Source organism: Rana temporaria, chromosome 4 (genome assembly GCF_905171775.1).
Source record: "Rana temporaria chromosome 4, aRanTem1.1, whole genome shotgun sequence".
Classification (NCBI taxonomy): Eukaryota; Metazoa; Chordata; class Amphibia; order Anura; family Ranidae; genus Rana; species Rana temporaria.
This window is the reverse complement of record NC_053492.1, coordinates 195441571-195467298: the sequence shown is the minus strand read 5'-3', so window position 1 is coordinate 195467298 and position 25728 is coordinate 195441571. Positions and strand designations below refer to the sequence as shown.

At 40.2% G+C, this 25728-nt stretch overlaps 1 long non-coding RNA gene across 1 annotated transcript in view; it reads right to left on the bottom strand.

The window, feature by feature from the left end:
- Nucleotides 1-24966, bottom strand: part of LOC120936863 — a 52490-nt gene extending 27524 nt beyond the window's left edge. The window contains exons 1-2 of the long non-coding RNA XR_005748648.1: nucleotides 24376-24966; nucleotides 22660-22735 (exon numbers count right to left, since the gene is read on the bottom strand). This is a non-coding gene — a long non-coding RNA (uncharacterized LOC120936863). The remainder of the gene's footprint in view (nucleotides 1-22659; nucleotides 22736-24375) is intronic.
- Between the last annotated feature and the right edge of the window lie 762 nt (nucleotides 24967-25728).

The window sequence follows — 25728 nt, the reverse complement described above, 5'->3', positions numbered from 1 at the left end:
GCAATCCCGGCGGTATAGCGCCGCTATTTTTAGCGGCGTTATACCGCCACCGCAGCTCCCGCCCCAGTCTGAAAGGGGCCTTAGAGGTGCCTCTCTTCTCTTTTATACTCTGTGGCTCCTGCTGGATTTTGCTTTTAATCCCCTTGGAGGCTTCCATTTGTGGATGGACATTTTTTGGTTACACAACCTGGTCACATTGCTATAATCTTTTTATATGGACTATAAACTAAAGGACCTTTGAATACATGTGTTTCCATTATTTCTTATGGGTAAATTTGCCTTGATATACAAGTGCTTTGGATTACAAACATGTTTCTGGAACAAATTATGCTCGCAATCCAAGGTTTTACTGTACATCGACTGCTCTAAATCTTTTTGCATCTATAAGTTACTACTCAGATGGTAAGTGCCGGTTCACACAGGGGCAACCCGACTTACATCGCGACTTTACAAGGCGACTTCAGCGCGACTTGGAGCAACTTACAACGTGACTTAGCCCAGGTTCACACTGGGTACGATTTGCTTCGATTTGAGATGCGATTTCACATGTGAAATCGCATCTCAAATCGGCGGCATTTGCCAGCAATGACACCGTCCTAATCGGTGCGACGCCGCATTTGCGATTTCAGGCTGCGATTTACATTGACATCTGTGCAGAAACCTGCACAGATGTCTCTTAAATCGCGGCCGAAATTCGGGACTGCCAGCGGGAGTGAAATCGTGCGAGTTCAGCTGAACTCGCACGGCTTCACTCCCACAGCCAGTGTGAACCTGGGCTTAAAGTTGCCTCCAGGACAGGCGACTTTGGCTGTGTCCAATCACAGAATAATCAGCTCTGTGGGAGGGGTTTGCCTGAGTAAACTATTTTCTTTTCCTGTAAAGTTGCTTCAGTTAAGACAGTGATCCGACTTTGGAGGCAACTTCCATTGAAATCAATGGGTACAAGTTGCCTAGAAGTCTATCTTGAAGTAGTACAGGAACCTTTCCTGAAGTCGGAGCGACTACAGTAGTGTACATTAAGATGGCTTTCATTCACTTCAATGGCATTTCTCATGTCGGGCGACTTGGGGCGACACAATTCGGATCCCAAGTTGCTGTAGTGTGAACCGGCACTAATTGATTTCATGTAGAATTTATTTCCAAAATAATTCCTGGCTACCTACCCCATTGTTTTTTTTAAGACTGCTCTGCACTAAATGCATTCTTGCACATTTCCTTACAACTTGCCTTACAACTATCTGATTGTGGGCCCCTTGTGTAAGTATTTTCTAAAAATCTCGCTACCTGCAACAACTGTCAGTTCAAACTATTTCAACACATTTTTTATGGCAGCTGGAAGAGTCATAGCAAACACCTGGAAATATCCCACTCTTTGCTATCAGGAGTTCAAGGAGTCACACAAACACAGGTGGCGGTTTACTAAAAGTGGTGCATTTAGAATCTGGTGCAGCTGTGCATGGTAGCCAATCAGCTTCTAAATTCAGCTTGTTCAATTAAGATTTGGCAATAAAACCTGGAAGCTGATTGGTTTCTATGCAAAGCTGCACCAGATTTTGCACTCTTCAGCATTAGTAAATAACCCTCTATGTTTAACAAAAAAACGAAAACACTCTCAGAATTCTAGACTGAAAGGATAGATAAATTACGAAGTATCTTGACTCCCTGGACTGAGCATTACCTAGTCTCCAAATTTCAACAATGTCTCATTAATGATCTAATCTACAAAACAGAAATAATATGCCACTGCCATGAAGTTCAGTTACATTTACTAAAGCCGCGTACACCCGATCAGAATTTCCGATGTAATAAAATCCGATGGAATTTTCTGTCAGAATTCCGATGAAGCTGACTTCCATCAGTCTTGCATAACCACTGTCAGACTAAGTTCCGACCGTCCAAAACGCGGTGACGTAAAACACTACGACGAGCTGAGAAAAATGTATTTCAATGCTTCCGAGCATGCGTTAACTTGATTCTGAGCATGCGTGGGGTTTCACACAATTTCCTAAAGTTTTTTTTCCATCGGAAAAAAATAAAACATGTACTATTTCTTAATATTTAGCTTAATAACCCCTCTGTTCTTAAAACTCAAATTCTCTCCCCTTCCCTTTCACCAACTCAATGCTAACCTACTTCCCTACACCACGTAGACCCACCCCCTTCAGAAGTTTTGAAATTACAACCTATACAAAATGTCTAGTGGACGTAACTGAGCACTAAAACATAGTGATGACTGTTTTGTTTTTCTACATGTTTTCTATGTGTTTTTCTACATGCTTCTATTATTTAAAGCAATAATTCACTCTTTCAATCAACACTGACTATTTTTAATCCTTATGCTGCTAGAATTAGCAAATAGATAGGTAAATAAATCATATTTACCTATTTTAGAATATATTTTTTTTAATTTTTTTAGTTACTTCGGAGTTTCCAGGCCTAGACAAGTTACTGTATTTATTGGCGTATAACACACACTTTTTTACCCTGAAACGAGAGGGTAAACTGTGCCTGTGTATTATATGCAGGAGGCTGTGGAAAGTTTTTTTCCTGCAACTTCCCTTTTAAGCTTCATTTCCATGGACGTTTTTGGACGTTTTTTCAGACACTTTTCTGAGCTTTTTTTGCAGCTTAAAAACGGGTCTCCATGTTAGTTTATTGCCTCATGCCCACCATGACGTTTTTGAGCTGTAGATGGCTGAGCCGTTTTTAAGCTGCAAAAAAAAAACAGGACCAGTGCGTTCTGAAGCTCCAGCCTTAGAGCTGTAAAAACGTCAGACGTTAAAAAACGCTTAAAAACGCTCAAAAACGCTCAAAAAACGCGCAAAAACGCTAAAAAACTCTACCGCTGCGTTTTTGAGCTCCAGCTCAAAAATAAACAAATAAATAAATGAATAAAATAAAGTAAAATAAACATGGACAGGCGTTTTTAAGCTGTAAAAAAAGGCTAAAAAAAGTGGCTGTAAAAACGTCCATGGAAATGAAGCCTTAAAGTTAGGGTGCGTGTTATTTGCCTGTGCGTGTTATACGCCGATAAATATGGTTTATCAAACATCCCAGCAGTCTTCAGGAGTGGAGGAGGGGTTTTGCCAGCTAAGCGCACCCTCCTGCTGCATGCCTGAACTAGGGGCATGAATCTTCTGCCCCTACTCAAGATGGCCATGGCCAGAAATGCCCAGGGTTTTTTTTTTTTTACAAAGTGATTTCTCAGCAAAATAAGGCGCGTTAAATAATAAAAATTAATTTAAGAGCATTTTTAGTTTGTAGTGCCCAGATGCAGTGTAGTTCCGCTTTAACACCTGTATAACCTTGTTCTGTTAACATGTTGTTTCTTTGCAAACAATGTTACATGCTGTATGAACTATTTTTGTATATTAATGTAAATCAATATCAATATCAATCACATTGATAATCCCTCAAAATGTGCTCAATAGGGCATGAGTTTCTAAATTGCAGAAGTATTAATGGTCCCTTTCTCATTACAGGTAGTAGACTCTGTCACAGGTAGTAGAGTCTGGAGAATAAAGATGCGTTAGAAGTTAGATTGTAAGCTCTAACGAGCAGGGCCCTCTGATTCCTCTTGTACCAAATTGTATTGTTCCTGTGCTGTCTGCCCTCATGTTGTAAAGCGCTGTAAACACCCTGTATAATAATAATAATAATAATAATATTATAATAAAAATGCCAAACTCTTAGGTTTCAACATGCCTGAAGGCTCTGTGTTTGGCACTTCTCGGACTTGTATCATTTAAGCCAGGAAAATATGCTTTTCGTTTTATGCCAAGGTTCTTGTGTACATTAGGTTCACTGCAATATGCGGACACATTCTGTACCCACTAGAGAGTCTCAAAGTGTTAATGTCACCTCAAGAGGCTGCTAATACACCAGGGCTGTTTGCATATTATAACAACATGGGTTTCCCTTCCCCGTTATTTGCTATTTTTTTTCTAAAAAGTTTACTCCAATTAGCAAAATTCAACACATAGAAGACCCAGTATAAAAGCGCCTGCCTATTGGCAGCAGAAATGTTCAGGTGTATGAGATGAGGGCACAAGTAAAGGCCATATCCAGATGTCACTGATCTAAAGCTTTAAAGAAATTGTGCACTTAATGTTGAGGTTCAGAGAGAATATAAGGCTTATCATGAATAATGATATGAATTGAGTTATGTAATCTTTAAACCAAAGTTTGTATGATTGTAAAAGATGATGTGTTACTAATGCATTCCAATTAGATGCTTTCAACTTCTCTAACTGCATTTTAACCATTTTTAAATCCACCCTATCCTTATTTACAACTACCTGTGTAAGATGTATACTTTTTAAGGCTGACAGATAATTTAAAAGTAATTCAAACGACCCAGCTTTCTTCCTCTAAAATAAGGCTTTAACACAGATGGAGAAGGGCATGGTTAGTTCTGTAAGCTGTAAGGAAAAATTTGTTTTTAGGGGATCAGTTACCCAAAATTCTTTTAAATGATTTCCCAATACATGTGATCATTTTTAACAAAATTGTTGTTTGTATTACTCTGATAGAAGGTATCAACACCTTTTAAATCCCACCATCTCTACGTGTTTACTTTTTTTTAAACATTATATGGTGTTGACATTATCAACTGGACTGATGCCGCATACAGACGATCGTTTTTTGTGATGAAAAAAAATGACGTTTTTGAAAACGTCATTTAAAATGATAGTGTGTGGGCAAAACGACGTTTTTAAACCCGCACATGCCCAGAAGCAAGTTTTGAGACGGGAGGTAAAACTACCATTCATAATGGAGTAAGCACATTCATCACGCTGTAACAGACAAAAAAGCACGAATCATCTTTTACTAACAAGTAACCAGCTAAAAGCAGCCTCAAGGCGAATAGAACTTCCCCTTTAGAGTGCCGTCACTTTGTTCATCATTTTTCAAAATGATGGTGTGTATGCTACATCGTTTTTGAAAATGAAGTTTCAAAAATGTCGTTTTTTTTCATCACTTCAAACGTCATTTTTTTTTCATCACAAAAAACGACCGTCTGTATGCGGCATCATTCACTATTGTCTATTGGTTATCCAATATCTCTTATTTTTACAGCAGTCAGATGTACTACTAGTACCAGGGCTGTGTCTTGCCCTAGGCCGACAAGGCCCAGGCCTAGGGCGGCACTTTGAACGGGGGCAGCAAAACAGATGACCCGCATTAAAAAATCCCCCTTCCCCTCCTCCCAGCTCCCGCACAGAGGGCCGTCATCAGCCCATACTAATGTAGAGTGCCATAACAAGTTCCGGCACTGAGCTCCGGTAACTGGCCTGACAGGGGCGCGCTAGTGTGGGCACCCGGGTCTGCCTCCCAGGGTCCCACACACAGCAATTACCTTTCTGTGGCAGCTGATACCTCTCTCCCCACTGATAGACGCTCACTGAGGACCCCCCTCATTGGCTCCAAAGTTCTCCTGTACACAGCCAGGAGGAGGAGACGAAACAGAGGAGGGACATGAGTGCACTGCAAGAGCCGCACTACTGTTCTGAGGTCTGTGCCTTGTGTACAGTGGAGGGGGACACAGTAACTGGGAAGGAGGGGAGGGGGGCAGGTAGCACAGATGTACACATGGTGGAGTGATGAGGGGAGAGGGCAGTAAAGAATATGTGCTGAGGGGTGCTTTGAGATTTGACCCCCCCACCAAGCACAAGGCCTCTCTACACCCAAAGCACCCCCCAGCTCATATCCCCTTTCCCCCTCCCCCAAATCAAAAGATGCCGCATCCTTCTCTGTCCTCCTCCCGCAGTTTCCCTTTGTCCTCCTCCTGTGGAACCCCCCCTGTGCTCATCCCATGGGGGTCCCTCTGTCCTCATCCTATGTAGTCCCTCTGTCCTACTCTCATGGCATCCCTCTGTCTTCCTCCCACGGCGTCACTCAGTCTTCATCCCATGGTCTCCATTAGTCCTTATCCCACAAAGATGACAGGGCGAGTCTTAAACAGGAAGATGTGTGGCCTTGACAGGAAGGGGTGGCTCATATTTAAATTAGGAAGTTCACAAGTTTAGTCAGGCCTAGGGCAGCACAAAACCTAAATACACCACTCACTAGTACCATTGGTTCAATTTTAAAGATAGAATCTTGACACTTTCATTGTTTTTCAATGTTTTTATATATTCACATAAGAGTTTCGGTGTGACATAAATGCTTTTATCAGTGTGTGTTAATATTTGAAAAGCTTGTTTTTGTGTGTAGTTTATAATCATATAGGTGCCTGAAGGGCAGCCATATTTGGTCACTTTCTGCAACAGCTCAATTCCTGCTTTTCAGTGCTACACAGGGGTTCTGCTTCTCTGCAACACTAGTTATCTTGATATTTAAGTAAACCTGTCACACAAACCAGACTGAGCATTAGGGATGGGTGAACGGTTTGGCTCGAGCATCAATTTGGGCTGAACATTGGCTATTCGCCCGTTCGCCAAATAACCAAATTATCAGGGCATTTGACTGTTTGTTCGGCCCACCGAACAATCACAATACACTGCACCGCTGCACAGTGCATTGAAAAGCCCTGATTGGCTGAAGAAATGAAAGCTTTGCCCAATCAGGGCACAGAGCACTGTCAGAGCCATGATTGGATCCTGTCATGATGACTATACAATCATGGCTCATTGCTGTTGGTCCTGCCCCACACTATAAAAGTATTCTTTCAATAGTGGCCATTTTTAGTGTGATATCGGCATGGAGAGAGATAGAACAGGACTCTTTTCAGTGCTGTTAGACAGTTAGTGTGCTATAGTGTGCTATTCTGATTCTATTGTCAGTGTAGAATATCAGTTTAGTGTGAATCTATGGATAGTTCAGTGTGAGTGTAGTGCAGCCATTTATCTTTACATTAGTGTAAATGTAGGGATAGTTCAGTCAGTGTGGGTGTAGTGACCGTTTAACACAGTATATTTCATTGCATTAATGCAAGATTAACACTGTATATTTCAGTGCGTTACGTGCCATTTAACGTAGTACATTTCTGTGCATTACTGCACATTTAACATGGTATATTTTAGTGCGTTACTGCAAGTTTAACGCTGTACAGTTCTGTGCATTACTGCAAGTTTAACCCTGTATATTTCAGTGTGTTACGTGCCATTTAAAGCATTACATAAGTGCATGCTTAACGCAGTATATTTTACTACAGGTTTAACACTGCACAGTTCAGTGCGTTACTGCTAGTTTAACGCTGTATATTTCAGTGCATTACGTGCAGTTTAAGGCAGTATATCTCTGTGCGTTAGCGCATGCTTACCGCAGTATATTTTAGTGCGTTACTCCAAGTTTAACACCGTACAGTTTTGTGCATTACTGCAAGTTCAACGCCGTACAGTTCAGTGCGTTACTGCAAGTTTAACGCGTATATTTCAGTGCTTTATCTTCCGTTTTTTTTCATGTGTAACGATTTAAAAAAACGAAATCTTCCGTTTAACGCAGTACAGTTTAGTGCTTTACTGCAAGTTTAATGCCGTATATTGCAGTGCGTTACGTGCCATTTATTGCAGTACATTTCTGTGCGTTGGTGCACGTTTGATGCAGTATAATATAGTCAGTGGAGTGTGTCTGTAGTAGTAAGTACTTAAGTTAAAGTGCACCAAACACCACTTTCCATTGATAAAAGTGCATCCACGTACACATTTCCACATCTATATTGCATTGTGTTAATAAGCACCCCCCCATTATGTCTGGGAGGACAAGGAGAGGCAGAAGTTCCCATGGCACTATGAGGGGGGCAGCATTGTATGTGTCTACAAGCAAAGGTGGATGTGGTCAATACTCAGACAGGGAATACCTTTGTCTGTTTAATGATGTTTAATGATGTTTCCAGTTCTATAGACTATATCCAGCAAATTTCTCTGCCCCATCTTCTGCAGCGGAAAAAAAAATACAGCCACTGCCACCCACATGCCCAGTGTCTAAATGCGAGCTTGTCAAAGCTGTTGGCTCTACAATTTCTGCCTTTTCATCTGGTGGATTCTGTCCTCTTTCTTGAATTTGCAGAATGTTATTTACCACAATGGCGGGTTCCCAGTCGCTATTTCTTTTCACGTAAGGCCATTCCAGCTCGATACCATCACATGGAAGGCAATGTCATGGCATTGTTGGGCTAGGCAGTCAGTGCTGCATCTTGTTGTGCGCCCACGTCTCCATATAGCTAGTGGTGATGATGCCAGATTTGTCAGCTCTACCCCTCCTCCCCCTCCTCCTCCAACACCATGCCCTCCTCTGCTGAATTTTCCTATGAACCACAAGTACCCCCTAAGCATTCAAGGGCCTATTCACTGAGTCAGGTTAAAAGGTGCCATCCAGTGCTTCAGCTGGTGTGTCTAGGGGTAAGGAACCACACCAGAGCAGAGATTCTTGCAGCTCTGCAGGGACAGGCCCAGAGGTGGTTCATGCCATGCCAGTTGGAGTCAGGAATGGTGGTATGTGTGAAAGTTGACACATGTTCTTAATTTTGTGGTGCAGCATTTCCTAAATAGGTACCCAGGGTTGGAAGATCTGCTAAAGCAGACCAGAAGAGTGTGTAGCCATAGGCGGTCATATAAAGCCAGTGCTCGGTCGGTTGAAATTCAGTGGGAATTCCACCTTCCCTTAAACCGCCTGATTTGTGACATGCCCACTAGGTGGAACTCGACTTTGGCAGTGCTGCAGCAGCTGCACATGTAGCAGAGGGTCGTCAATGAGTACCTGTGTAAGTACAGGCATACCCCGGTTTTAAGTACACAATTGGGTTTATTTACTAAAGCTGGAAAGTGCAAAATCAGGCTCACTTCTGCATAGAAACCAATGAGCTTCTATCCCCAGCTTGTTCAATTAAGACTGGTAATAAAACCTGGAAGCTCATTGTTTTTTATGCAGAAGTGAGCCTGATTTTTTGCTTTCCAGCTTTAGTAAATAAACCCAATTGTGTACTTAAAACCGGGGTATGCCTGTATGGAACAACGACAGGCTCAGGCTGGCCCAGCTTTTTCCCCACGCCAATGGCTGCTCATAATGGATGCATACACTGTACTGTGACCATTTGAGGAGGCCACAAGGATGGTGAGCTGTGATAATGCATGCATCAGTGGCACAATCCTTGTTGTGTTCCTGCTGGAGCAGACTGTGTGGCATTATGGACATGGCAGCCGAGGCAGAGCAGCGGGAGGAAGATGAAGACTTCCTTTCCTCGCAAGGCGCACTTTATGCAATCATCATTGTTCCTATGCCACAGAACACAGAAGAAAGGAAAGGAGGAAGAGGAAGAGGAAGAAGGGGATTCTGGCAGTTTCGGAGGCATTGAAGCAGAGGAAGCCATACTTCAAGCAGTAAGAGATGGTTTTCCATCCGCAGAACCCTTAGGAGTAGTACATGGCTGGGAGGAGGCAGTTCCAGATACATCCGATGGGATGCATTTCACAATTTTTTTAGTCCTCGCCGCCCAGGGCTGTCAGCTTCTAAATCCTATCAGCAGCATCTGCATCACATGGTGGACGATTATCAATTGGCAAAAACAGAGATGGAGAGCTTTCCAGTCAACGATCCACTGGCTTACTGGGTCATGAGAATAGACCACTGGGCAGAACTTGCCCAGTATGCAATTGAACTGCTGGACTGCCCTGCATCCAGAGTGCTTTCCGAACCTGAATTCAGTGCTGCTGGAGGTTATGTTACTGATAATAGAACGTGTCTGTCCACAGACTCAGTGGACCATCTGAAATTTATCAAAATTAATCTGTCCTGGATTACCAGCAGCTATGAAGCCCCTGATGCCGATGTTGATGATTAAGTGTTTTTGGGATGTGGAATCTCTGCAGAACATCTAGGCTGCCTAGCATTGTGGGTGTTGATTCCATCTGGAAGAAGATTTCATGGGCACAATTAACACCCAAAGAAAGACCAATTTTTCTGCACCTGTTTGACAAGTGCATATTATTTGAATTTTTGACAGCAAAGCCGATTCTTGCTTTTATCAAGAGCACCTCTATAGGGTTACAGTGTGAAGGCGCAACCGACACCCAAAGACCAATTTTTCAACACCTGTTTGACAAGTGCATATCAAAGCAGTTTTTGACAGCAAGGCCAATTCTTGCTTTCATCAAGAGTACCTCTACAGGGCTACGGTGTGAATGCGCTTAAGACAACCAAAGACCAATTTTTCCGCACCTGCGTGACAAGTGCATATCATTGCAATTTTTGACAGCAAGGCCAATTCTTGCTTTCATCAAGAGTACCTCTATAGGGTTATGGTGTGAAGGTGTCACCAACACCCAAAAAACTATTTTTCCACACCTGTTACTTCTATCTAAAGTCTGTGGAATAGACACCTTTATTTATTCAAAACATCTGTAATCTTGTTACCAGGGCACTGCATTGTAGCCTCATCATACAGACTGGCTCTGCAAGCCATTGCTTACAAAATAAAGAAAGCTTAAAGGGGAAAAAAATGTTTGGCTTTTTTAAATGCAATTATTGCTGCAGCAGCTTTTATGCACAGTACAAATGTGCCACTTTACAAGTAGACTAAAGGGACCCCCAGGCACTATATTGAAAGGAATTTTTTATTTTTATGCTTTCACTTTACTCATCAATAAATCACTGTTCATTTAAACATGAAGTTTTTTACAAACTTTTTTTTCATTGATACATGTCCTACAGGGCAGTACCCAGACCCCCATATCCATTGTATGCCCAATTACTTGCATATAAGCCTTCAAAATGGGCACTTTTGATTTTCCACATTCGGGTCCTATAGACTTCAATGGGGTTCGTTATTCGGTTCCGAACTTTCGCGATGTTCGAAACGTCTGGTGGGAATTGAACTGGGGGTCATTCGGCCCATCCCTACTGAGCAGAGGTCAATTTAAATAAAACCACAGATCTACGCTAAATGATGAATAGATTGAGAGATATAGGCAGCTTCAGTTGTATGCCAGTTTCCAAAAAAATGGTAACAACTTTTGAGCATTCATATAACATTAAATGATCGATAGAGAAGCTTAATAGGGGATGGGGCAAGACCATACTTATCCTTTACATAAAAACGAAAAGGGAAATAGCTGTCCATTTATCTGGATCAACTGACTTTTTGATATGCAGTTTCGGATATCACTTATTTTGTATTCTCTATCATATAGTCAGTTTGAACTTTTCAGGTATCTGACAAGCTGACTTTAAATGGATCTTAAAGATCCTGGACCTTGACTCTACTTTTTCTTGCAGGGTTGCAGACATCCGTCCTGTATAACAGTCTTGCCACTGGTTGGCACTTACTTATTTTGAAATGTATCCATTAAAATGTATATAATAGTGTTACTGTATATTACATTGTTATGAATCTTTTCTATCAATTGAACAATCATGGCTCCTCACAAAGGGGGAAAAATGGGATTCTTTCCGTGCATTTGGATTATGGTTTACTTGTTCTATAACGTGGGCTAATCCTTCATTACTCCTGTACTCCTATATATAGATGCAAGAGGCTGATGCCAAATGGAAGTCAGGGACTTACCCTGCTTGTTTTTTTACAAATAAAAAAAAGTTGCCTGGAGCTCAGTTTAAAATAATAATAAAAAAAAATGAAATGTCATTGTTAAAAGCACACATTAACTAGCTGTCTTTCTGATCCTCTGACCTCAATATGTTAAGATTTAAAGACCTGGAACAAGTATTCTGCCAAGAAAGTCAAAATCTAAATTTGCAGACAGATAACTAGAATTTCTGGAAGGATTTTAGCCTTTGTATTGTTTATTGTCACATTTTTAATTATGATTAAATATCAGCAAAACCACACAGAATCCCCCCCCCCCCAAAAAAAAATGGCACTCAAATCTATGAATGTATTTTCATCAAAAAGAAAAAAAAATAACATAAATGATTAGCATACAGTCCTACAATTTAATCAATAAAGTGAATAAAAACTTGGCAAAAAAGATGGTCATATGGTTGGAGACAAACAATAGAAGCACTGTATTTTCATAAATGGTGTATGTACGTAAAATAAGCTTATACAAGAATATGAATATTAAAATCTGTTATAAATGTGCAGGTTTATACACAAAAGATTGAAGAAAGACACCATTCCACCCAGTTCATCCTAAGTGTGTGTGTGTGTGTGTGTTTGTGTGCATTTATGTCATTACCATTTTCCATATCCCATATATTGTGTACACTAAGAAACACTCCCAAAAGTTTTTTAATTTATCTACACTCCCAGCTGACACCAACATCTGTGGAAAGGAACTCAACATGGTTGCTGCTTTACCAGTAAATAATCCCTTTTGCAATTTAACGAGTACGTTTCACATTTGTACAATTTCTAAATTCCAGCTCCCTTATGCACCAATATAGCATTCATGTACTTTTTTTGCAAAAATATTAAAGCTTTCCATTAAATCTACAGTCACTTACTTTTCTTGTCCGAATCCACGTTTCCAGACGTTTCCATTAGTAATGTCATCTTCCTGATCAGACTTTAGGTCATTTGCACACACCCTGCATTATCTACCCTGCCATTCCCAGTTGCACGTTTTTTTAAATGAAATGCAATCAATCAGTGATCACCCTTCTCACTAAATACACAATATACAATCACATTGCATAGTGTATGGCCATCTTTATACACCTAAAATTATTAGTTTCGCTTTCAGTGCCATTAATTGTTAACTGCACACCAAACACAGAAGAAAACACACATTTTGCCATGTGAAAATTCTGCAAACACAACCCACAATACGCCAAACTGTTCCATTAACCCAGTGTTTCTCAATTCCAGTCCTCAGGCCCCCCCCAACAGGTCAGGTTTTCAGGATTTCCATTATTTTGCACAGGTGATTTGATCAGTTTCACTGCCTTAGTAATTAGCACAGCCTTTTCATCTGAGGGAAATCCTGAAAACCTGACCTGTTGGGGGGGCCTGAGGACTGGAATTGAGAAACACTGCATTAACCACATGCAGTACAGCCAATTGGCTGCCCTATGCGTGTCAAAGGAAAAACGAGACACAAAATGTGCATTCCCACTATGCTAGATGTGAATGGGGCCTGAAAGTGAAATTTGTGTGATAACACATGAGCAACGAGGCTCCATTCACATCTGTGCATTTCCTTGCATTTCAGAAATGCGCTGCACCAAAATTTGCAGTAAAAAACTCACCAAGCTCCACTCTAAAAAAAGTTCTGAAGCTTCTTTGAGGTGATTGCTGTGTGTAGGGCAGGCCATTCAGGTGGATGGGCTTCCCTATGTGTGATGAGTGAATATGCTCCAAAACATCCCCCCCCCCTACTAAAAAACAAACAAAAAAAATGCATGTTCCCGCTATGCAGAGTTGTGAACTGGGCTTGACAGCTGAGTGTTTCTGTCCTCTCCCTCCTATGTACTTGTATAAAGATGGCCATACACTATGCAATCTGATTGTGTATTTAGTGAGAAGGGTGATCACTGATTGGTTGCATTTGATTTAAAAAAACATGCACCTGGGAATGAGAGGGTGGATTATGCAGTGTGTATGCTAATGAAGCCAGCTGGTCAACTCCTTCTTGTGTCATGACCTAAAGTCTGTAAGGGAAAAAAGACATTACTAAAATATAGGAATAAACCTCAAGATTGGGATTTTAAAGGCAATTTTGAAAAAATAAAAATTGTATTATTTTAAAAATGTATTAATTTCCAAATAAATGGAATTATTAAAAACACTAACTTCAATGTAAACATGGTATACAAAATGGTAATACATTACATAGACATAACCATGAATATGAGATTCAAAACAATCCTGAAGTGATATTCCCCAGCGACTTGTTCCTTCATCGGTATAATTTCCGATGATATATGGCAGATGGGGATATACCACATATCATAAAGGAACAGCAAGTCGCTGAAGCATACCACTTCAGGATTGTTTTGAATCTCATATTCATGGTTATGTCTATGTAATGTGATACAATTTTTTATACCATGTTTACATTGTAGTTAGTGTTTTTATTAATTCTATTTATATGGAAACAATTTATTTTTTTAAATAATACAATTTACATTTTTTCAAAACTGCCTTTAAAATCCCAATCTTGAGGTTTATTTCTATATTCCAATTTAAGCGATCATGGCAATTGCATGCATAGTCATATAAGTCTTTAAATTTCTGAAAGACATTACTAATGGAAACATCTGGAAATGTAGATTTGTACAAGAAAAGTATGTGACTGTAGATTTAATGGAAATTTTTCATATTTTTGCAAAAAAAGTACATGAATGCTCTATTGGTGCATAGGGGAGCTGGAGAACAAAGGTGAACTTACCCTTTAAGATTGAGTCACTTTACATCTAACTTCATTGTGTTTTCTTTAGGGACCTAAAATTGAATAGTTTTATCCCTATGCTAAAATCATCATCTAGATATTTGTATATTGTGATCATATCTCTTTTGCATCTTAAGTGAGAAAATATTTAGGCTGCATCCAATTTGCAATAGCAGGAGATTTTTTCCCGCTCTCTATGGAGACGGTTCACATATCTCTGCAGCAGGTCCGGTGCGTTTTGCACAAAAAACGCTGTGTGTCTTTTGGTCTGTTTCAGGTCTGAATTCAGCCCAAAATTATTTCTTGAGTAAATCTTTTTATTGCAAGCTAGTAGTCAGCTGTCATTGCTTGCTGCAGATAGGCATTGCATTAAATTGCTGAGCCTGCCATCTACTAGGGCTCCCAGATCCTTTTCCATCCTCAATTTCCAGTTCACCCCTCATTGAGTAACTTTTATTCAAATTTTTAGCTCATAAGTGCATTACTTGTCATTTTTCACATTGAGCCTCATCTGCCATATAGTTGCTCACCTTACTTTTTTATTGAGGTCTTCTTGCAAGGTTTCCGTATCAGGTTATAAAGTTTTTGCCCTGCTTTGCTTTTTATCATCAGCTAACACTGAGATTGAACTATTTATTCCAACCTCTATATCGTTTCTGAACAAGGTAAACAGAATTGGTTCCAGGAGAGAGCCCAGGGTTACCCCAATCATAATTCCATTTCAGAAAATATGCCATTAATCACCACACTCTGGATGTGCTCCTGCAGCCAGTTTTTTATCCAGGTGCATGCACCATCATCAATGCAATATGACCTAAATTTGTAAATGAATCAAATACGTATGGGGTATCAAATGCCTTAGCAAAATCCAAATATACTACATCCACAGGCCTCACTCTATCCAAATTACAACACACATCCTCATAGAATGGTTAAAGGTTGGTCTGGCAAGTACAGTTTCATAAATCTGTGTTGGTTACTACAACCCCACCCTGCACCCTGCCTTTGGCCAATTATGGCTCTTTCAGCAGAGCGCGCTGTTATTGGCTAAAGCATGCAGGTCAGGTGTATGAATTTAACTTACGTTTGACTTAAACATCCAGTTCATCCCTAATTGTGTCTTTCCAGATGTGTAAACTGCCCATTCCCTATGCGTTAATGCACTCCCATACCATGTGAGATGCAGGCTTTTGAACTGGCTTTCCCAATTTCTGGGGAATTGGGATTGTACTAATAAAACTTTTTTCATCAGCAAATTCTTGGATATGGTCCCTTATTGTTCTTCATAATAGTTTGCATACTATTGATGATAGGTTGACTGGTATATGGGGCCAGATCCATGTACAGCGGGCGCAACTTAATTTTTGGGATTTAAGTTACACCGCCGCAAAATCTCTACCTAAGTGCCCGATCCACAAAGCACTTACCTAGAAATTTTCGGCTGTATAACTTAAATCTGTCCAGCGCAAGGCGTGCCCAATCTAATGGGGCGAGTCCCATTTAAATTCGGCGCGCTCCCGCACCGGACATACTGCGCATGCTCCCGACGCGATTTTCCCGACGTGCTTTGCGCAAAGTTACGTTACGCTGAGTTTTGTGAATTGCGCCGGGGTAAAAAAAGTTGCGTCGGTAAAAAAAAGAGATGCGGGAAAAAAAAAAAAATTTGACAGCGTCGCGGGAAAGAAGGGTCTACTTTTACAAGGTGTACTAACTTTACACTTTGTAAAAGCAGCCCTAATTTTGCGACGGCAAACTAATACTTACGGAGAAAAAACGAAGCGTAAAAGCTTCGTGGATCTCCGTAAGTGCTAATTTGCATACCCGACTCTGGATTTCGACGAGAAATGCCCCCAGCGGCGACTGCGGTACTGCATCCTAAGATCCGACAGTGTAAGTCCCTTACACATGTCGGATCTTCTGCCTATCTATGAGAAACTGATTCTGTGGATCAGTTCCATAGATAGAAACAGGGATACGACGGCGTATCAGTAGATACGCCGGCGTATCCCTTTTGTGGATCAGGCCCATAGTTTCCAAGTATTTATCTCAACCTTTTTTTAAATATTGGTACCACATTTACTTTTCACCAATCAGCTCATACCATTCCAGTTAGTAAGCCCAAAAATTTGAAATGATGGTCTGGCTATAACCTGGCTTAGTTCCTTGAGAACTCTTGTCTTGGTGATTTGTTTACATTAGGTTTTTCTAGTCTTTTTTGAATACTTGTTTCTGTCAGCCATGTTAATATAACATTAATATAACACTATTAACATTGTTTTATTTATTATAACCACCTTTTCCTTTGCATAAACTATTACTATTTATATATTTAATACATCCTTTAGGATTTTTTCTTACTCTCCTCAGCAATGTGTCACCCATGAATGATTTTAGCTGCCCTGATCACACTTTGCATTTTTGTGGCACTCTTTGTAGTTTTGGAATGCCAATTGTGACCTTTCAGCCTTATATTTTTTTAAAGGACCATTTTTTCTCTTTAAAAATAATTTTTTACTTTAGTGTTTAGCCACCCAGATTTAACTTTTGTTTGTTTATATTTGTTGCCAATTGGAATGCACTGACGAATATCATTGATTATTATATATCTTTGAAGCACTTCTGCTTATCTTCAGTGTTCTTAGCTACAAACTTTGAATCCCATTTGGTATTGTGCAATATCGAGCACAGCTTAGTAAAGTTGAAATGTAATGTTTTTGTCCTACCCTTGTGTCTCGCTTTCCTATAGTTTAGGGCACATGTAAATAATCTGTGATCACTGCTACCTAAATTATCCCTCACTTCCACATCTGTAATCAGCTCTGTGTTGTTTGGAATTAATAGGTCCAGCAGAGCATTATTTCAGGTTGGGGATTCAACCATTTGAATCATGAAAGTCTCCTGCAGTATGTTCAAGAAATGACTAGCCTTTGTGGAGCGATTGGTTCTGCGTACCCAATTAATGTCAGGATAGTTGAAATCTCCCATGATTATGACATTGCTCTGTCTCCCTGCCATCTCTAACTGTGAAAAGAAAATGGGTCTCCTCCTCCTTAATGTTAGGTGGCCTATAGCATACCACCAAAAGCAATGTAAGATTTGTTTATCCTTTTGAAGCTCTAGCCATAACGACTCTACCTCACTAGCCCTATTAGCATGCAATTCCTCATATTCAACATCAAGTTGCTCTTCACATACAGGCACACCTTTCCCCCTCTTCTACCTACGCTGTTTTTTTCCAATACAGGGAGTACCCCTGAACAGTCTCAAGTCAGTTGTAAGGTGTCAAACTAGGTTTTTGATATTTCCACAACTTCCCCTGGCAGCCTCTGGCCACCAGCTTCCACTCTATGATCATCCCCCCTCACTAGCATGGGCTCCTTCCCCACACCCTCACCTCCAGCTACCTTATGTGACTCTCAAGCTTAATTTCAATCTTCACTCCCCCACAGAGATGCCTCGTGGTCACATGCCTTCCCGGATTGCTGCCTGTGTGGGTTGCCCCCATTGGGCTGTCCACCACGGCTCCCGGTTGGGGGTGTTCCCGGATGTTTTTGGCGCCTCACCACCACACCATTAACTTGCGAACCTCAACTAGTAAGTACGCACTTCGGTGTTGTTGGGGGTTTTACCCTACCCCTGTTCATGTTTCTAATGATTATTGATAATTTCCATATAATCTCCATTCTAGATACACCACGTACATGCTCCTGATGATGCCTGATGCCATGTTTCCACCCATCCATACCCAGATTTTAAAGTCTCTATATAATTTCTACCTCTACAGGTTCAGTGACGCCATAGGTCCTGTGTGAACAGTGCTTTTCATCGCCGCATTGCGTTCCACGCTGGAACGCATACGGCGGCCACGCACTGACGTCATCGCCCGGCTCCGCTTGCGTTCCAGAAAACTACTGGTACTATTTGCCCCAAGCTGAAAACCATTGGACGCAGGAACCATGCCAGTATTAAGCTACAACTAATACTACCATTTCTCTGGGGACACCCTAAGATATTGACCACAAGGAGACCATCCTTTACAGAATCCCATTGCTGCTACAATACTCTGCTAATTTTGAAGAACTCTCATCTCTGCAAACAGATAAGTACCATTACCACGTTATATTTATTGCTCTAGAATTACCCTGTTCACATATTGTATTAACTAAGTACTGTATTTGAACTTGGCTCAAGTTTATACTCCCGCTGTGCTTGGGATAAGTATCATGGTTGGCTATAACAGTTGTGGCATATCTTAAAGGGACATACACTCTTGAACCAATTAATCTTCAGTTGCCTCTCTCAAGTATTTGCTATCTGCATACAGTATTCTCATATGCTACGTGTTTGACATTTGTTATTAGTACTATACGGCCTCCTGGCCTAATATACTGAACATGTTCGCTATACCTTTTTTTAGGCTAAGGGTTAAAGGTATGTTGTAATACCTCCTCCCTTAGTAGCTCAATGCATTTCTATATGTGAGAGATATGATGTAGTGAACCCCCAAACTCTTTTTCTCTGATTAGAGTGACGCCTGGGGTCCAGTACTGAAAATCACATTATATAGAGAAGTGCATTGAATTCTGTCCCTAACTGGAGTTGTGCATCACTCACGTTCATCATAGTTTGTGACAGATCTTTTTACCACTAGGGGTTGAAGCTATGTTGTAATACCTACTGATAATCACATTACATAGAGAAGCGCATCGAATTCTTTCACTAACCGCAGTTGTGGTTCACTCTCGTTCACCATAGTTTGTGACATCCTGCAGGCATTACATCGCAATTATGATTTTACCCAACCTTGCCTTTGGTGAACTATGGAATTTTATTATGGTCTTATTATGAGACATTGTTGCCATTGCTTTGTCTATTATCATGCTTATTGTTTACCAATGATACCAGTGGTTACATTTTGAGACACCATTGTCATTATCATGGTTACTGTTGTTACTGTGTGCTTCTTGTTTACCCTGATATCAAGATTATATGTATGTTCATAGTTTAACATGAATAAAATTCCTTTGTTCAGCTAAATTACTCTCTCGCTACCATGAGCTTCATATAAAGTCCCACTCTCCTTGCTCCCTTCCTCTTGTCTTCACACAGAGAGCTGGGCAGGGCTGATAAGACTCCTTAAACTTACACTTGAACAGATATTACAAGACAATTTAATAGTATATTTAACAGAACAAAGGAAGCAAATGCAAGACATTCATTGTTAGGGTTTGCATACACTTTAATCATTTGTGGGATAGAACCAGAAATGTGCATAGGAAGATGAAACGCGGAGCCCCGATACCTTGTTCTGCTTGGACTTGGGCAGAAGACATGGGGGCTGGTTCACTGAACCGAAAAATTAACACATATTTAAACTGTTGGCTATAGTTTCTAATCAGGTTTTACATTTTATTTTATGAGAAAATGAAACAAGACTTATTATTAGTCACAATGGGCAACAACTCTATTGTGTTCTAGTTTTCCTTTCTCTCTAAGTTTAATGAATCAGCCCATGAAGTATAAGGTGATGTGAGAATGATGCCATACAATGTTTGTTATGAATACATACATGTGTTTGTGTAGAGCTTGCCATTCCCATAACTGGGTTATGTATTTTGTGAAAAGCTCCACCCAAGTGCACTGTTCCCCAATGTCTATCATTTGTCAGGATCTTTGTTCAGCATTATTTACCACTTGTGCTAGGCGCTACCTGTCCTAAAGTGATATTTGTCCTGTAAGGTGGGTTCTCTAGATCTTAATTTGCAGAAATCACAGGACAGACTAAAATAACACTGGGCAGACGTAATTGTACCTTGACATTCTACTGAAAAATACCCAGTAGGTCATGCCTTCCTCTTTCACATTCTTTTGAACTATTAGCAAACACCCAAATGAGGAATTTAATGTTCAATATGATTGCAATTCATAATCCTTTTCCAAAGACATCTCTCATTGTGTGGTGTCTAAGCATTAACTGTTGAGGTATAACTAAAGGAAATTGTTTTTTAGATTTGGACAGAGTTGGGATGGGTTAGAACCTTTGCATCTGACACTTCTGTGAGTGTTGGTTGTGTTGTCACCAACTGCATTATGTGACCCTATCATCCAACCCCTTTGTCTTTACAGGACATAGTATTGCTGTAAGGGCCAGTGGGTGGAACCACAGCACATGGTGCAGAACACAAACATTCGACACACACCAGGAAGTGACAGATGTAAAAAAAATTGATGAGGTTGTAGCTCTGCAATAATCTGGCTCTGGCTGATACTCATGGCCAGTGAGTGAACCTGGGTGAGTTCTGAGTACTAGGTCGGCCGATTAGTGGGCACCTCTGGCGCGAACAGGTGGCCCTGCCCACATGTTTTCAAGGATAACATTTGTCTAGTACAAAATAAAAACAAGAATGATCATTTTTCATTCCTGTGTCACACCAGAACTTCAACTCTGAATTTTTCCTGTTAAAGTCATGGGATAGTATATACATAATTATAAATTGTCTAAAACAGAGAAGCATTATCTGTGTATCTGGAGAGATCCTGGGCACAGTTCCTTTGTTTAAGCGGACCTTCCAATGTTATCAGATATGCAGTACACTGTTATGGTAGCTGTAATCATAGTAATATTAATGTTATGATGAAGGTCTAAATTTGTAGTGCGCTAAACCTGATTTACTAAAATACAAGGTTGATTATTATGATGTAACCTAGTTTAAATTCACAGGCATGTTTTTTATTTTATTTCTTGCTTGGATTGATTGTGTGTGTAGACTTCAATTCCCTGCACTGCACTTTACACTTCGATATATCAGGCACCTAATTTTTTTTCAGTTCATTCTAAAATTGAACATACTTTACCTATACTAATCAAAGTAATAGGTGTTCTTCACACGATGAGCTATAAGCAGTGAGTACTTACTAACCCAGTGCTCCCCAATCACACTGATCTTCTGACAATGCCTGGAGAAGGCTTTTCTAGGCATGGAGGAACAGGTGACACTACACCTGCTTCCCCACACTGCAGTATCTGGTGCCTGAGTGGCCAATTTTCATGTGAGAACAGGGGAGCATACAGAAAAAAATAAATATGCATGACTTCCACATGACATGGCGGGTTTTGATAACTGATGTCAGGAAAAACAAGAAAATATGCTCTCACTGCTTATTGCCCCACTTATTATGGAAAACGGTTGCTTTGTCTATTGTGTGCAGGGATCAGGTTTCCGTTAAAGTGCCTATGACACTGGTATAAAAAGCTAGCACAGAAACAAAACTTGCAAAATAATAGGGCAGTGGTCTCCAAACTGTGGCCCTGGGGCCAGATGTGGCCCTTTGCTTGCCTATATCTGGACCTTGGTGCACTATTCCACAACTGACACCAATGATGGGGCACTAGTCTTCTCATTGATCTCAACAATGGGGTACTAGTCTTCTCATTGATCTCAACATTCGGGCACTATTTCTCCCGTTAAAACTAACAATGGGCCACTGATCCAAGGGCATTTTCTACACCCACTAGGCACAGTCCGGCCTCCCCAAAGCCTGAAGGACAGAAAATTGGCATTTTGCTTAGAAAGTTTGGAGACCCCTGGAATATGGTTCCTCCAATACTTGCTCATTTGGAGAGAAAAATCTTTGCATCTGACACTTCTGTGAGTGTTGGTTGTATTGTCACCAACATGTGACCCTATCATCCAACCCCTTTGTCATTACAGGACATAGTATTGCTGTAGAGGCCAGTGGATGGAACCACAGCACATGGTGCAGAACACAAACATTCCACACACAACTGGAAGTGACAGATGTAAAACTAATTGATGAGGTTGTAGCTCTGCAAGAATCTGAGGAACAGGTGCCCGAGCATGTAGGTATAAATCTCCTTATAGTTCAGATTTTTTTCAAACAATGACAGAGTTGCTTTAAAAAAGGCTAAACATACTGAGACAAGACAGAAGTGCTGATCTACTAAATTGTGAAGTGAGGTGAAGTGCAATGAGGTGAACCTGTATCCACTTCAAACATCCAGCCATGTGCACAGGAATTGAAAAGAAAAAAAAGAACTCCAACAGAAAGAGATTTAAAAAGAAAAAATATAACTTTTCATTCACATGACTGGATGGACAAATGAACATTTCACTGCACTTCACGCTTTAGTAAATCAGGCCCAGGCACAAGAGATGAATGATATGTCCGTGACCTGAGCATTGCTTATAATAATCGCAAGGAATGGACACAAATCAAACAACACAGCTGAGTTGTGCCCATGTCTGTGTGTAAAAACTTTTTGGATGTTTACCCTTCAGACCATGCTCAAAGGAAATAAATACTACATTTAACCATGTCAGTTTTTATCATGTTTGTAGTTTGTACTTACATTGAATGAGAAATATCTGTTGTGAGGAAAATCTATCTTCACGACCCCATTCGTTCACAGTGGTAATCTTCCGATGCTGTAGGAAATAATAGGAGCTGTTGATGCTGTCATAGGCAAGAGTGGCAACTTTGCCTGCCCTTTCCACCCTCCTCTTCCATTCATTGAAGCTGAACTATAGGTTCCAAGAATGAAAAGCACTCAATGAATGGAGGAGGCAGACCTTTCATTCATCCACCAGTCCTCCATTCATATTGTTGGAAGTTATAGTAAAGCTTTCCTTCTGTTGAATAAAAAAAAGTAATAAACCTAGGATTTAATCAGTTGCAATTGGTTTGATTGGTCCAGCAATTGTACATCAGCCTGTCTGACAGAAGCCGGTCATTCAGAAAAATTGGAAAACCAACATCCAATCAGCATCCGACCAGCTACAGCAGATAATGGCTATGAGTGCTGACTGGTGTGTTCTGGTGGGGCAGTTCCTTTGTCAGAACGCAACAGCTCAGCAGGGAGATTGTTGTACTAATGCCGCGTACACACGATCGGTCAAACCGATGAGAACGGTCTGATGGACCGTTTTTATCGGACCAAACCGATCGTGTGTGGCCCCCATCGGTTATTTATCCATAGGTTAAAAAAAAGCAATCTTGTTTTAAATTTAACCGATGCATACATGACCGATAGAAAAAAAAGATCGTTAGTAGGCATGACCATCGGTTAAAAATCCACGCATGCTCAGAATCAAGTCGATGCACGCTTGGAAGCATTGATCTTCCTTTTTGTTTCAGCACGTCGTTGTGTTTTACGTCACCGTGTTCTGACACGATTGTTTTTTTAATCCATGGTGTGTAGGTGCGACGGACCATCAGTCAGCTTAATCGGTTAACCGATGAAAACGGTCCATCAGACCGTTCTCATCGGATGGACCGATCGTGTGTACGCGGCATAACATTGCCCAATTAGTACAGCAAGCTGTTCCTGAGCTACCCAGTTTTTCTCCAATCGGTCCATTGGGTTGAACAAAAAAAAAGTATACATTGAATATGCATAAAAAAATAAAATAAATGCATTGAATATCGCAAAAGGAAAATATGCATTGAATATTGGTGTAAGATCAGCTGGATCAGTCCAGGGATAGTAATAACTGTGCACACCTATATCCCTTTGTAAATGTAGGACTGTGATGCAAATATATTGTAGCAAGCTCCTGGCCTTTTTTTAATGGAGTTTCTACGTTTTGGGAAAGGGCTTAATTGGCAATAATACCAAAACAAAGTAACAGAAGGAATTTTTTTGGTGTGTAACACTTTATATTTCAACATGATTTTAATGGAGGCACACATCTTTTCACCAACACGTTAGTTTAAGGATAAACATTCACACTTAGACCTCTCTCCTAGACAAAAAGGCTTTCTGTTGCCAAAATAAATTTACTTTATTTGCATACGCTCAGGATTACACAAGCTATAAAACAAGTACAGTTCATATTTCAAACCTGCGTAAAACAATCAATAAAAGAACAAAATAAAACAACAATTAGGGTGAAATGTGTTGCAGTGTCTGTTTTTATATTTCATTTTCTATTATCACTACTGCAATACATTTATCGGATAACCAGCATGTTATATAATATAAAAACTTTGATAGGAATGATTATGCAGTGTTCTGTATCATCTGGCTATAAGTATTTAACATAAAAAAAATAACGTGATTACTTACTGAATGATCTAAAGAGAAAATCTTTAATTATCTGTGAATGGTCCAATCCATGATGCCATGTAGTGGTCAAGCTTCCATCAGAAACTCTTTGTACGGTACAAGGAAGTCCTGTCGTTCTTTGGATCTCGTAAATCTGACAAGTGTCTAACAATGTATTGAATAATTTATAAGACGCATAGAAAAGCTATAATTCTTCTGGCTAGCACATTAGAAGAAGGCACAGTACAGATTAGGTATCTCTAGAATATAGATGAAAGTCTCTAACAAACCTGCCTTAGTAATTTGTTGTTTGCAGTAAGTTGAGTCATCTAAACTGAACATGCTGATTACTTCTATATATTTCACTACTGTGCCACACATGAGCGTCACCCATTACTAATGCCTTGGGAGACTGGTAAGATGGGCGTCACCTTTTCAGAGTTGTGGATTCCTTCCAAGATCCACAAGTATTCAGCTGGCAAGTGTCCTGCGTTGCTAACCAGGAAGCAAAGTTTCTAAAAAGCAAAATGAAGTGTTCTTGTCCAGTTTCTGAATCAGAATTTTGTCACCTATGAAAGATAAGAGACACCACCTGTCCTATCAATTATTACACACTCATGTATTAGTAGCATTGAATGGTCAGTCCACATGGAAGTGATTTTTCAGTTAATAGGACATTTCTGGTGCCATCTTCTAGTTTCTTTATTTCTCTAAGTCACTGGTAGTGAGACACTACTGCCATAGTTCCTACTGTTTTCCCTTTCAGCCATAGAGAAACATTCCTCCATTTACAAATCTCAAATGTTCCTATTCTTCCTTTATCTGTATTATTTAAAATCCAGCAGGAATGTTGGCACCCCCAACTGGCTGGTATGCAGACCTGTATACATAAACATAGCATGAAAATTGAAGCCTATGAAAGATGTATGAAAATAGCAAGTGGTTTGACTCTCCTGTAAGTACTGTGCATTGAAAACCTCCCCTCCTAAAAAAAAGTTGCCTTGCCTTAGAGCACCAGAGGAATACAGCAAGATTGGCACGCATTAATTTTCATGTTTTTCATATGACTCATTTGTCAGAGGCAAGTTGCTCTGATGTTACTATGAATTAAAATTCCCTGTGTAGATTAGAGCTTGATAATTGTGTTAAAAGCATATCTAAAGCTATAACTTGTTTTAGTTTTGGGTAGAGAAGGCAATGCTTAAAATGCAATTTTTTTGCTGTCTGTGTCCCAAAGAGCAATTCATCTTACCATCACTGAGTCAATTAATAATCGCATACTGGAATCCCAGATGTGTTAAACAGGTTTTTTTTTTTTTTTTTTTTTTTTTAGCCTAGAACATGCGCATTATGATAATTGATTTGAGCCCACTA